The sequence below is a fragment of the Apteryx mantelli genome, chromosome 24 (assembly GCF_036417845.1).
Source record: "Apteryx mantelli isolate bAptMan1 chromosome 24, bAptMan1.hap1, whole genome shotgun sequence".
Lineage (NCBI taxonomy): Eukaryota > Metazoa > Chordata > Aves > Apterygiformes > Apterygidae > Apteryx > Apteryx mantelli.
The window spans coordinates 6,547,271-6,561,354 of record NC_090001.1 but is presented as its reverse complement, the minus strand read 5'-3'; positions in this window follow the sequence as shown (position 1 = coordinate 6,561,354).

The following is a 14,084-nucleotide window of genomic DNA, read 5'->3' as shown; positions in this document are numbered from 1 at the left end:
CTCTGGGGCTGAAGGCATGGACACTTGGTCAGCTCTGGCTCCTGAAGGCCTGCTTGGTGCACCAGGGCTGGGAAATGGTGGGAGAGACAGACAGCCCTGTCCCTCGGGGGTGTCCTGGAGATCTCCTTGGCTCTCACCAACTTTGGGCCCTTCTCCCCATGGGATGAGCTCTCGAGGCTGATGGGCGCCACATCTGTTGCAGAGTGGGGAGCAGTACCACAAGCTCACAATACCTCATCAGGGTTCGAGGAAGCCAGCTGGCAAAGGGTCCTGTTTAGGGCAACCCAGGCTGCCAACTCCCTGACGTACTTCAGGCTCCTGTAGAGGCACCTTATGATCTGTGGCACCTGGAAGAGACATGGGTGAGAGTGGGGCTGCTGCCAGAGAGCAGCCATTACCCCAGTCCCCACTGAGATCTCCTTCCCTCTCCATCACTCCCCCACTCCTTGCTGCCTTCAAAGGCTGTCGGGTGCCCAAGAACCCTGGGTCTGGTGGGGAAAGCAATGCCCCAGAGGGCTCAAGCCCCAGGCACACCAGCCGCAGGCTGCTTACATCTTCCAGCAGAGAGACAGTGTCCAGCATGAACATTTTTAGCATGTGGGTAGCCACCACCATGCTGCAGGTGCTGCAGTTCCTCATGCCCTCAATGGCTGTGACAACAATGTCTGTCCTCTTGGAAGGCTGCAGGTCTTTCACAAACAGCTATGGGAGAAAGGAGGTGAGGGAAGAAATGCCACGCTGTGTGAGAGGGAGGAGCGGGGCAATGCTGGCACCATGGCCCCAGGAGAGCTGGGAGTAGGTGATGTGCTGAGCAGTGGCACCATGGGGCATGTGGACAGAAGACCATCAGGCCAAGGGAGGGAGGCTGGGGTCAGGGTCACAGTGCACTGGTTCTGCAGGCAACCACAGCTTGCTGGTGGCCAGCAAGGCTGGAGCTGCTGCTCTGACACTTGGAGTGAAGCAGGGGTAGCATTCTTGAAGATAAGAAAAGCAGCAGCCTGCCTAGAGACGATGAAGGGGCCCAAGGAAGAAGGAGAAGACCCCAGACCTAACTATTACTATTGGTCCAAACTATCACTTGAGGGGTGGAGAATTTAGATTGTAAGGGTATAATTGCCCAGGAGTTTCTTTGTTCGGGGTCCCTCTTCGGAGGCACCCAGCTCGAGCTGTAATTACTGCACATGTGTCATTAAATTTTATTTCTCTCCAATCTGACTTTGAACTTCTGCCTCAGCGGGAACCTAGGGTCAGACCCTGTTATGGTGGCTGGCGAGCCTAATTTTCCATAAAAGTTTGGCACCCCAGATGGGACCCTAGGCAACCAACATCGGGGCCTCTCATCTCCAAACGATCATCTGGTGCCATCAGGTGAGTTCACCTGGGATCTCTGGCAATGGGAGGCACCGAGAGGGTGAGTCTTAAATTCCCGCCTAAATTCTAAACTCTGGTTTGGTAACAAAGTGCACTGTAAGGGGTACGCAGGCTGATCACCGTAAGGCGTGCCAGGTACTACATTCTAGGCAGAGTGGGTTCAAGTCCCCCCCCCAGGGTTTGAGTGGGTTCAAGTCCCACCCCCAGGGTTTGAGAGGGTTCGAGTCCCGTCTCACCCCGGCTGGAAGGGGGGAGTGCGCAGCCTGATCAGCGTAAGGCGCACTGCAAGACTAACTTAGAGTTACTGTGACTAGTGTGAGTGCGTGTGACCTGGGAACCGAAGGGGGCACCCGTCGGCTGACAGAGCCGCCCACTGCGAAGGGACAACAGTCCTAGCAGTCAAAGACTCGGGTGGTGTGAGTGCGGTTCCCAGAGAGAGAGTGAGAGAGAGAGAGAGAGTGTAAACATGCTGGCTGCAGGGGGTAATGAAAATTTAAATTCGGGTGTTGCTGAGGGGAGAAAAAAAAAAAGGTATACTATAAGGAAGTGCGCTGCCTGATCAGCATAAGACGCACTTTTCAGGAACTCAATATGGGAAATAAGTTCGGCATAGAAAAGGGGACACCCTTAGCTGAAATTTTGCAAAACTACAGTAAGATTGATGGTACCAAGAACCTAAGAAAAAGAAAAAAAAAAAAAGTTTGATCCAACTATGTCAGGAGGATTGGCTGTTCCTGACAAAGGATGGTGACCCAGCGAAACAATGGCTGCCGCAGGGAACCTTTGATCATCAGGAATTAACTTTCCTGCGTCACCATTTGGAGGATAGGTTCCCCAGACAAATGGATTATTGGTGTGTATGGGACAGTTGGGCAAAGAAAAATTTTTCTCAGAGTATTGAAAGTAGTGCAGCTGCTAAAATGCTTGTGGAAACTGCTCCACCCTCTGTGCTATCCTCTGCTTCAACTTCTCTATACCCCCTCCTTGCCTTCCTCCTCCGCCTCTCAAACTCCTTCGCATGTCGTTCCTGTGCCAGGAGAGCCCCCGCCAGGTCCGGACGGGGCACCTCGGGTAGCTACAATGCAAATTTACTCATCCTGGGGCCCCCAAGATTGGATTGCATGGAGTCAACAAACTCCCAGGCTTTGGGAAGATTCATAGAAAGTGTTACAAATCGTAAGAGGAATAGTGCGGGCGTATGATCCTACCTGGGGGGGATGTGCAAATGCTCCTTGAAGCCTCGTTCACTCACTCAGTTCTGGATGCAAGTTGTCGCTGGACAGAACAAGGGGGTGTTGCAGCTGCTCGAACAGCCTGGCCGGCTGTGGACCCCAGGTGGAATTATAATGTAGAGGCAGCTTACCGGCAGTTGCAATTAGCCAAACAAGGCTTAGAAAAAGCTATACGTTTGGCAGGACAAAAGACTGTGAATTGGTCTAAAATGAGGGAGTGTCAGCAACAACCTGAGGAACACCCCTCAGTTTTCCTTTCCAGACTATTTAAACAAATCCGAATGTTTGGAGGGGGGGATAGACCCAGAAGCCGAGGCTAACAGGCCTCTAATAGTTTCCACATTTGTAGATCAAACGGCCTCGGACATTAAGAAGTATTTTTCTAAACATGTTCCTGACTGGCCAGGGAAGTCTATGGACGAAATAGTACGTTTAGCTACATTTGTATATAATGGTCGAGATGAAGAGAAGGTGAAAGAGAAGAGATGACAAAAGAAAGAGGAAGTGAGTGTGTGAGCGGCTGTGTTAAGAGACAGGTTTAAAGAAACTAGAGGAAGGGGGCGAGTAAGGGCCAGAGAAGATAGACAGAATCAAAGCAAACATATTGTATGCTTAGGAGTTAATGATTACTGCCATTCTTGCGGGGAACAAGGGCACTGGAAGAGGGAATGCCCTGTGAAGCCGCGCATGCCCAGGAATAGAGGGGACAGCATGAGACAGTCGAGTACTGGGAATGACACCAGGCAATTCCCAGCCAGCCCACAATGATAGGAGATGGGAGACCCAGAAAATACTGTGGGAATTGGGGTAAATTCATGGGATATAGATTTGGACTTCAGGGGGCAGATAATGGCAAATATAGCAGGTCAAGAAATTCCCTTCTCCGTGGATACCGGAGCTACCCTTTCTCTTCTGAATTTTGAGCCTAAAGGATGTAAGTCATCAGATAAAATAACAATACAGGGAGTAATGCGAAAAGGCAAACGAACATTAACTAAGCCCTTATTGCTCACTATTGGAGGTAAAGGAGTGTGGGGACATGTCATAATTTCCATGGATTCACCCTCTTGCCTTTTAGGGAGGGATCTCTTACAAGCCTTGGACACTCAGATCTGCTTAGAGCTGAAAGGGATGAAATTAGTAATAATGCGCTCATGTGTTCTGGCTGAGCCACCAGAACCAGAGTCAACTAATCTGCAAATTCCGACAGGTTTAGAATCAGTTCCTGGAAAGTTATGGAGCTCTTCAGGAATGGATGTTGGACTATTGAAATCAGCTAGTCCAGTCTCGATCAAAACAAAGGGGGGATTACCTCCCGCGGTTAAACAATACCCTATCCCAAAGGAAGCAGAGAAAAGTATCCAAAAGCAAATTGATCACTATTTAAAATTGGGTGTCTTTAGAGTTTTGAATCCCCATACAACACCCCGATTCTGCCAGTGAAAAAGAATAGGCAGGATTCTGATGGCAATCCAGAGTATCGGTTTGTAAAAGACTTAAGAGTTATAAACCAACATGTAATTGCTCCACATCCAGTAGTTCCTGACCCATCAACTATATTACCACAGATACCCCATTGGGCAACTTATTTTACTGGGATTGATTTAAGTGCAGCCTTTTTCTAGTATACCAGTAGCTGAGGACAGCCAAGATCTTTTTGCCTTCACTTGGAAAGGACAACAATTAACTTGGACTAGACTACCACGGGGATTTACTGGGTCTCTGACTATTTTTTCGCGTATACTTAAAAATGATCTTGCGGATATCGAACTTTCAGGATGTTCAGTGTTAATACAATATGTGGATGATTTGTTATTAGCAAGTAAAGATTACGAGACTTGTTTGAAAGACTCTGTTTCTCTATGTAACGCTCTTGCAGAGAAAGGGCATCAAGCATCTCTGTCCAAACTCCAGCTGTGTCAACAAGAGGTAAAATATTTGGGGTGGTTCTTGAAGGAAAGACACAGATTAATTGATCCAGAATGAGTAAAGGCAATTCTTGATATGCCCCATCCTATGACAAAAAAGCAACTCAGGGGATTTTTAGGATCTGTAGCATTTTGCCGACCATGGATTCCTGGGTTGGGAGAGCTTACCAAACCTTTGGTCCAGGCAACAAAAAAGGAGGAGACAGAGCCTTTGACCTGGAGTCCAGAAAAAGAGAAAGCTTTTACATCTGTAAAAAGGGTGTTGGTCTCAGCCCTGGCTCTAGGACTACCAGATTATAGTAAGCCATTTGAATTATTCAGTCATGAACGACAGGGAGTAGCAAGTGGAGTACTCACTCAAAACCTAGGTCCTCATCGTAGGCCAGTGGCCTATTACTTCACCCAACTAGATGCGGTAACCAAAGGCACTCCAGGATGCATCAGAGCGATAGCAGCTACAGCAGCCCTTATTGAAAAAACACGACCTGTAGTTTTGGGTCACCCAATGACTGTGTATGTGCCACATAAAGTAGAACTGTTAATGAAACAATATGCTACTCAAGCACTGTCCCCACGGAGAGCTCATTGCTATGAACTAGTAATACTCCACGCAGATAATGTGACCTTAAAGAGATGCAACATCTTAAATCCAGCAACATCCCATCCATCCAGTATCCCTCCTGGGAAACCTGCAGGTTCAATTACCTCTCTGAAGGGCCTGTACACCAATGCACGCAGCATGGGGAATAAACAGGAAGAACTAGAGATGTGTGTGCGGTCGCAGGGCCATGATCTCATTGCCATTACAGAGACATGGTGGGATAGCTCGCATGACTGGAGTGCTGTCATGGATGGCTGCATGCTTTTTAGGAAAGACAGGCCAGGAAAGCGAGGTGGCGGAGTTGCTCTTTATGTGAGAGAGCAACTGGAATTCATTGAGCTCTGCCTAGGGGTGCATGAAGAGCGAGTCGAGAGCTTCTGGGTAAGGATGAAAGGGCAGGCTAGCATGGCTGACACTGTGGTGGGTGTTTACTACAGGCCACCTGATCAGGAAGAGGAAGTCGATGAGGCCTTCTACAGACAACTGGAAGTAGCCTCAAGATCCCAGGCCCTGGTTCTCATGGGGGATTTCAACCACCCTGATATCTGCTGGAGAGACAACACAGCTAGGCACAAAGAGTCCCGGAGGTTCCTGCAGAGCATTGGTGACAACTTCTTGACCCAGGTGGTGGAGGAGCCAACAAGTAGAGGTGTGCTGCTGGACCTTGTACTAACAAACAAAGAAGGACTGGTGGAAGATGTGAAGGTCAGGGGCAGCCTTGGCTGCAGTGACCATGAGATGGTGGAGTTCAGGATCCTGCGAGGAGGCAGCAGGGCACTAAGTAGGATCGCAACCCTGGACTTCAGGAGAGCAAACTTTGGCCTCTTCAGGGACCTACTTGGAGGAATCCCATGGGTGAGGGCCCTAGAAGGAAGGGGTGTTCAAGAGAGCTGGTTAATATTCAAACATCACTTCCTCCAGGCTCAAGAGCGGTGCATCCCTATGAGTAGGAAGTCAAGCAAAGGAGGCAGGAGACCTGCGTGGATGAGCAAGGAGCTCCTGGCAAAACTCAACCAGAAGAAGGAAGCATACAGAAAGTGGAAAGGGGGACAGGCCACTTGGGAGGAATAGAGGAACGTTGTCAGAGTATGCAGGGATGCGAGGAGGAAGGCTAAGGCCCGTTTGGAATTAAATCTGGCAAGAGATGTCAAGGACAGCAAGAAGGGCTTCTTCAAATACATCAGTAGCAAGAGGAAGACTAGGGAAAATGTGGGCCCTTTGCTGAATGGGGTGGGTGCCCTGGTGACGAAGGATGCAGAGAAGGCAGAGATACTGAATGCCGCCTTTGCTTCAGTCTTTACTGCTGAGGCCAGCCCTCAGGAACCCCAGACCCTGGAGGCAAGAGAGAAAGTCTGGAGAAAGGAAGACTTTCCCTTGGTTGAGGAGAATTCAGTTAGAGATCATTTAAGCAAACTTGACACCCACAAATGCATGGGCCCCGATGGGATGCACCCACGAGTGCTGAGGGAGCTGGTGGAGGTTATTGTTAGGCCACTCTGCATCCTCTTTGAAAGGTCCTGGAGAACAGGAGAGGTGCCTGAGGACTGGAAGAAAACCAGTGATGTCACCCCAGTCTTCCAAAAGGGCAAGAAGGAGGACCCAGGGAACTACAGGCCAGTCAGCCTCACCTGCATCCCTGCAAAGGTAATGGAGCAGCTCATGCTAGAGGCCATCTCCAAGCATGTGGAGGACAAGAAGGTGATCAGGAGGAGTCAGCATGGCTTCACCAAAAGGGGAAATCATGTTTCAGCAACCTGATAGCCTTCTCTGATGGAATGCCTGGCTGGGTAGATGAGGGGAGAGCAGTGGATGTTGTCTCCCCTGACTTCAGCAAGGCTTTTGACACTGTCTCCCATAACATCCTCATAGACAAGCTCAGGAAGTGTGGGCTAGATGAGTGGACAGTGAGGTGGATTGAGAACTCCTGAATGGCAGAGCTCCGAGGGTTGTGAGCAGCAGCACAGAGTCTAGTTGGAGGCCTATAGCTAGCGGTGTCCCCCAGGGGTCAGTACTGGGTCCAGTCTTGTTCAACTTCTTCATCAATGACCTGCATGAAGGCACAGAGTGCACCCTCAGCAAGTTTGCTGACGATACAAAACTGGGAGGAGTGGCCAATACACCAGAGGGCTGTGCTGCCATTTAGGGAGACCTGGACAGGCTGGAGAGGTGGGCGGAGAGGAACCTCATGAAGTTCAACAAAGGCAAGTGCAGGGTCCTGCACCTGGGGAGGAATAACCCCATGTACCAGTACAGGCTGGGGGTTGACCTGCTGGAAAGCAGCTCTGCTGAGAAGGACCTGGGAGTGCTGGTGGACACCAAGTTAAGCATGAGGCAGCAATGTGCCCTTGTGGCCAAAAGGCCAATGGTATGCTGGGGTGCATCAGGAAGAGTATTGCGAGCAGGTCGAGGGAGGTGATCCTCCCCCTCTCCTCAGTCCTGTTAAGGCCACATCTGCAGTACTGTTTCCAGCTCTGGGCTCCCCGGTGAAAGAGGGATGTGGCACTACTGGAGCAAGTCCAGCGAAGGGCTACAAAGATGATGAGGGGACTGGAGCATCTTTCTTATGAGGAAAGACTGAGAGAGCTGGGCCTGTTTAGCCTGGAGAAGAGAAGGCTGAGAGGAGATCTTATCAATGTGTACAAATATCTGAAGGGAGGGTGTCAAGAGGATGGGGCCAGACTCTTTTCTGTGGTGCCCAGAGACAGGATGCAAGGCAATGGGCACAAACTGAAACACAGGAAGTTCCATCTGAACATGAGGAAAAACTTCTTCCCTGTGAGGGTGACAGAGCACTGGAACAGGTTGCCCAGAAAGGTTGTGGAGTCTCCTTCTCTGGAGATATTCAAAACACGCCTGGATTCGATCCTGTGCAATGTGCTCTAGCTGACGCTGCTTGAGCAGGGCGGTTGGACTAGATAATCTCCAGAGGTCCCTTCCAACCTCAACCATTCTGTGATTCTGTGAACAGCACCCACCAAGCGCAAAGATGGTCCATACCAATACTCAGTAGACATCTCAGGACAACAGCTGGACTAAACAGTGTATTATTGTCTAGAAATTAGGGTTGGTGTTTGGGAAGCCAAAGCTCCTCTAGGATAGACACTTGCAGGGGATGTCAAGGGCATGAAGGAGAGCTGCTACTGCCTCAGTGACAGGGAAAGAGTAAACAAGAAATACATGGGCTCCCTGCTGAATGGCTAGGGAATCTAGGAACAGCAGATGCAGGTAGGTCTGAGGAGGTCGGTGCCTTCTTGGCTTCAGGCATCACCAACAAGGTGTCCCGGGCTGTTGTGCATAGAGTCAGGACTCCAGATGAAAAAACCCACCCGCAGTGCCCGAGGGTTGAGTGAAGGATGACTTGGAAGAACTCAACCACCGTCATAGCAAGGCCGCTCGCCATCATCTTTGAAAGGTTGTGGAGATGGGGAGAAGTCCCAATGATCAGAAAAAGGGATATGTTGTGCCCATCTTCCAAAAAGGCCACAAGGACAACCCGGAGAAGTGCAGGCTGTTCAGCCTCACTTGAGTGAGGAGTGTGTCATGGAGCGGTTCATCTTGGATCACCTTTCTGGGCACATGAAGGAGAAGAAGTTGCCCGGGAACACTCAGCATGGATTTACTGAACATAAATCATTCCTGAGCAGCCTGATTGCACTTGCCCTGTGAGGAGAGGCTGAGGGAATGAGTTTGTTCAGCCTGCAGAAGGGAAGGCTTTTGGAGCGACTTGGAGCAGCTTCCCAATTCAAGGTTGCCAGCAATAGTGAAACAGGATTTTACAGGGATTCATGGCAGGAGAATGAGAGAATGAATCAAGACTTAATGATGAAGGACTGCTTGTCCAGAATGGACCTAAATGACTGGAGGCCTCATCACCCTCTTTGGAGCTGATAGCTGAGCCTGCTGTGAGAAGGAGGTTGGGCTAGAGACAACCTGAGGTCCCTTCCAGCCTGAAGCATTTGGCATTTCCTTCCACCCCGGGTCTTCGCCTGTTGACCTTAGGCAAAACATTCCTCTTACTGTCTTGTGCTGCTCTGGTCAGAGTAGTTCAGATTCAGGGCTGCTTGGCAGGTACCCCCACATAGCCCCGGGTTTTCATTTGCTTCACCTTTTATTGCATTTTCCCCTCTTTTCCACCTTACAAGCTCTTCTCCTTTACCACCCTGATCTCCTCCCATGCAATCAGACCACCTCTCTTTACCCTGTCCCCATTGACCCTGCTTTTGCTGCCTTTGTACCTTCCTTTGCCTTCTCCGAGATGGTTGCCATGCTCATTTCCACCATTGCCAGCACTTCCTTTACAATACTACCCCCTTCCTTATCTGTAGTGTCCTGCAGTTCGTCATGCTGTTATCCTGTGAGAGGCCTGGCAAGATGGCATGAGGCATCTGCATGCACACATTCAGAGCTGACAGAAAGGAGCTTGAGTGGAGAGGGAGCTGGAGAAGCTTGGAGATGAGGCAAAGAGAAGCCTGCTGAAGTTGTGCAAGGGGAAGTGGCAGGTGCTGCCTTGGGGGAGTGACCCTGAGGAGAATGGCCTGGACATTACGAGGGATGCCGTATGAGCCTGTGGTGCGTGCTCATCTTGGGAGGTCTGCCAAGATGGCGCTTATTGCCTGCAGCACATGACCTGTAGAGGGAGGCTGAGGGACCTGGGCTACATTATCCTGGTGAAGTGAAGGCTAAGGGCAGTAGAGGCCTTTTTTCCTCCTCCTGCCTCCCAGGGCGGGCCTGGGAGATGCCATCTTGTTGTCCCTAACTCAGTGTTGCACACCCCCACACTGCCCCCACAAAGAGGCCTGAGCAAAGTGTGAGGGAAGGGATCACCCTACCCAGGGGCTGGGTGTCACTGCTTGGCCATGTTGTATGATGAAACACATCAAGGTTGACTTGGCATCAGAGCCACCTGCACATTTCCTTTGCCTACCTGCAATGAGAGCCTACAACTTTCTGCTCTAATCAGCCCCTAGGGACGCTCTGAGAGTAATGGCCCTCAGGGGGACCCATTAATGCTCCTCGAGGCTTTGGGACTGGCTTCTGAATTCAACTTCTTGAGAGGTTTGTTCAGTCTCCTCGCAGAATCTGACGTTCATGGACTCAGCACCAAATACACCTGAGGGGTCATTAAAATTCAAAAAGCCCTAACAAGCCCTGTCTATCCCCATAATTTCCTTCAGTCCTCGTGTGGCTAATTGGAGAGGTTTCAGGAGTGTCTTTACAACAGGAAGATTTCAATGAGCACCAAAAAAAAAAAAAAAGAAAGGATTTCTGCTTGTAACGTCTTCTTTACTTTTCAGCTTACAGAAGAAGTGATAGCCACATTCTCCAACTCATAGTGACTCAGAGGGTCTCCTAAGGAATCGTGATGTGTGAGAAAAGCAGTATTTCTGACAGGAGACATGTACGAACAGCCTTGCTCCTCACCTCCCCAGCCCTGCCATTTCTCTCATCAGCCACTAGGGACCTACCTCACTCTTGTTAAAATCGAAGCTTTTTTCCACTCACGTCTGTAGCTGAATGTTACAGCCTCTCTGCACCAATTCCCACCTGCTTTCCTTCGAGAACTAGCTGCAAATAAACACAGAAGGCTTTTTCTTTATTGGGATCCAGCAAAAGTAAAACAGGATGGAGTTGAATGAAAAACAAAATAAACTCCTAAACTGTGTTTCAAGTCCAGGCTGCCTCCAGGGAGGTGCACTTTCCACAAGGGATAGCCTTAGTAGAAATGTTTTAGACAGATTGATGGGAAAGGATAGAGGAAAAACCCAGTTAAGGCATTGTCTAAAGAGACAATTAGCCTCCTGAAAGATGAGGCAAGCTTTACACTCCCCGAAGCTCAGAGCGGCACCTAGAGAGAGCAGAGGTGTCTGAATGAATAAAGAGAAAGGAGAGAAGGAAAAGTGGGAAACAAGGGAAAGTGCCTATGTCCAGACAGTCTGCTGCAAAGATGACTTCAGAAATGATCAATTTAATCAGGATGTGGGGAAATATGTGAAAGCTTACTGAGATTAAGTCCATAGCATAACAGACAAAGCAGTGGTACACCAGCTTGAGGGGTAGATGAAAATTTCTTCTCCTGAGATTCACAGCCTCCCTGACAATTTCCAGTGTTTCATCATGGGAAAATATGGACATTTTTATTACAATGAGTCAGTCTCCAAATCCAATCCCCACTGACTAATCAACTTGGCAGACAGGGTTTGTGCCTCTGGAGAAGTGGGATGAATTCAAGTATTTGTGTACAAATGACTATCACAGGCAGAATGCCCAAAGCACAAGAGTTGCCTGAGGTAAATTGGAAATCCCTTGTGAGGAGAGATGGGCACCTTATTGCTGCTGAAGTAGTAGCAGTTGAACCAGTTTCTTCAGGGCGTCCTTCAGCTCCTTGTTCCTCATGCTGTAGATGAGGGGGTTCACTGTTGGAGGCACCACTGCATAGAGAACAGTCACCACCAGATCCAGAGCTGGGGAGGAGAGGGAGGGGGGCTTCAGGTAGGCAAACATTGCAGTGCTGACAAAGAGGGAGACCACGGCCAGGTGAGGGAGGCACATGGAGAAGGCTTTGTGCCGGCCCTGCTCAGAGGGGATCCTCAGCACAACTGTGAAGATCTGCACGTAGGACAGCACAATGAAGATGAAACACCCAAACACTAAACAAAGACTAACCACAATAATTCCAACTTCCCTGAGGAAGGAGTCTGAGCAGGAGAGCTTGAGGATGTGGGGAATTTCACAGAAGAACTGCTCCACAACATTGCCTTGGCAGAGTGGTATGGAAAATGTGTTAGCAGTGTGCAGGAGAGCATTGAGAAAACCAGTGCTCCAGGCAGCTGCTGCCATTTTGACACAAGCTCTGCTGTTCATGATGGTCCCATAGTGCAGGGGTTTGCAGATGGCCACGTAGCGGTCATAGGCCATGACAGTGAGAACAAAATACTCAGTGGGCAAGAGAAAATTAAAATGAAAAACCTGTGCAGCACATTCCCAGTAGGAAATGGCCCTGGTGTTGCTCAGGGAGTTGGCCATGGATTTGGGGACAGTGGTGGAGATGGTGCCAAGGTCAAGGAGGGAGAGGTTGAGGAGGAAGAAGTACATGGGGGTGTGGAGGCGGTGGTCACAGGCTACGGCTGTGATGATGAGGCCATTGCCCAGGAGGGCAGCCAGGTAGATGCCCAGGAAGAGCCAGAAGTGCAAGAGCTGCAGCTGCCGCGTATCTGCAAATGCCTGGAGGAGGAACTCTTTGAAGGAGCTGCTGTTGGACATTTGCTGATGCTGGGCATGGGGGCCTGTCCAAGGAGGAAAAGACAGGGACGAATTAGAGCAGTCTTCTGGGAGACAAACCCTTTGCCTTCCTCACAGAACCTCCCACTTTTCCTCTCTCCTTTACCTTCGTTCAACTCCCTGGCTCGAGCTCCGCTTTGTGCTGGCTGAGTGTGCCATGCAGAGCAGGGGCCTCTGCTAACGATTTCCAGAGGAGTCAGTGCTGCTCTGCTGGGGGGTGTAAATGGAGGAAGGTGACAAACATTTCCAGTTCTTTGGTGGGGACAGGAGGGGGTTGGGCTCCATGAGCTGAGCTTAGGAGCCTCAGGCCAGTGTCCCAGTGGGAATGTCAATATACTGATGCCCAGTGTTGTTACGGTGAGCAAAGGATAGAGACCAGTAATGGGGATCACACTGGTATTGTGATTGAACTGATACTGCAATCGCTCTATTTTGCTAAGTGTAACTCACACTTGTATTGTGATTTCAGTCTATTGCTGCGTCACTCCGCTAAATCAAAAATCCTGTGTAACGTCCAATATCTTCAAAGAAGTAAATTTTGATACTAAACATTAAACTGTCCATGTGTGGAATAGCGAAAAGGACCTGGTCAGAGAGGATTGGACTGTGACAAGCTCTGCTGCCATCTGTCTTGGAAAGGGAAGATCCTTGTGAGGGATTCACCTCCCCCAGCCTTGCCCTCCTGAGCAGAGGTGTTTGTATCTGAAGCAGCCACACCAGCTCCCATTCTAGCAAGGCAGGGAAACTGTCACGTGAAGGCGGCGGGTGCCCGACCCTTGCTGGATGTCTCCGTTCCAATGTGATAGACCCTCTCCTCACACCAATATACCATCTGCTCCTCAGCAGAGACACAGGGGACTGGCTCAGAGGAAGGTGTCTGCATCAGAGGGACTGACCATCACTTGCCCAAATCCTTCCTCCCACGGCAATTCTGTTTGCAGTTCCCTCTCATTCCCTGCCCATCTCGCTGCCTGGAGCTCTCCCTGCTGGCAGCTCCTTCTCTACCGCAATGTCTTTTACCTGCTGGTGCTCACAGATCCCATCCCAACCTCTGCACGCACAGTTCTGCCCGACAGAAACCTACCGGGACAGGGCGCTGGGCAGAGGCATTGCTGTGCTCAAAGGTCCTGAGGAGCAGGTCAGAAAATCCCTGACAAGGCCACAAAGGTGATGCTGGTGCTGTCTGTAGGCTGAGGAGGGGTTGAAGGGGTTTGCTGAGCTTTCTCACAGACCGTGTGATCTCTGAGAGGGAAGGTTTGAGAATCTCAGTTCCTTCCCAAACCACAAAACTCTTTCCTGTTTTTCCCCCTCCCCAAATTAGCGAACTCAAAGCACACAGCCTAGAAGGAAAGCTCCTTCCCTTTCAAGTATCCCCTGCACTGACCTTCCTTTTGAAAAGTGCCCTCCAGAAATGTCCTCAGGGTGAGCTGGAGCTGTGAGCAGCCCTGACCCATGCACCACCCTCTCCACAGCACACTCAACCTGCCCTGATGGGCTCTCTCCTCCCACACAGAGCTTCTCCCTGCAGTGCTGTGGGGAGTTTGCTGGGCAGGCTGAGTGCTGACCCTCGCAGGCAGCAGACTCACTGCCCGGGGCACACAGCACCCTGGGGTGCAGGAACACTGCTCTGAATGACAGCCCTGGCTAGACCTCTGGCACACCCTGGCTTCACAC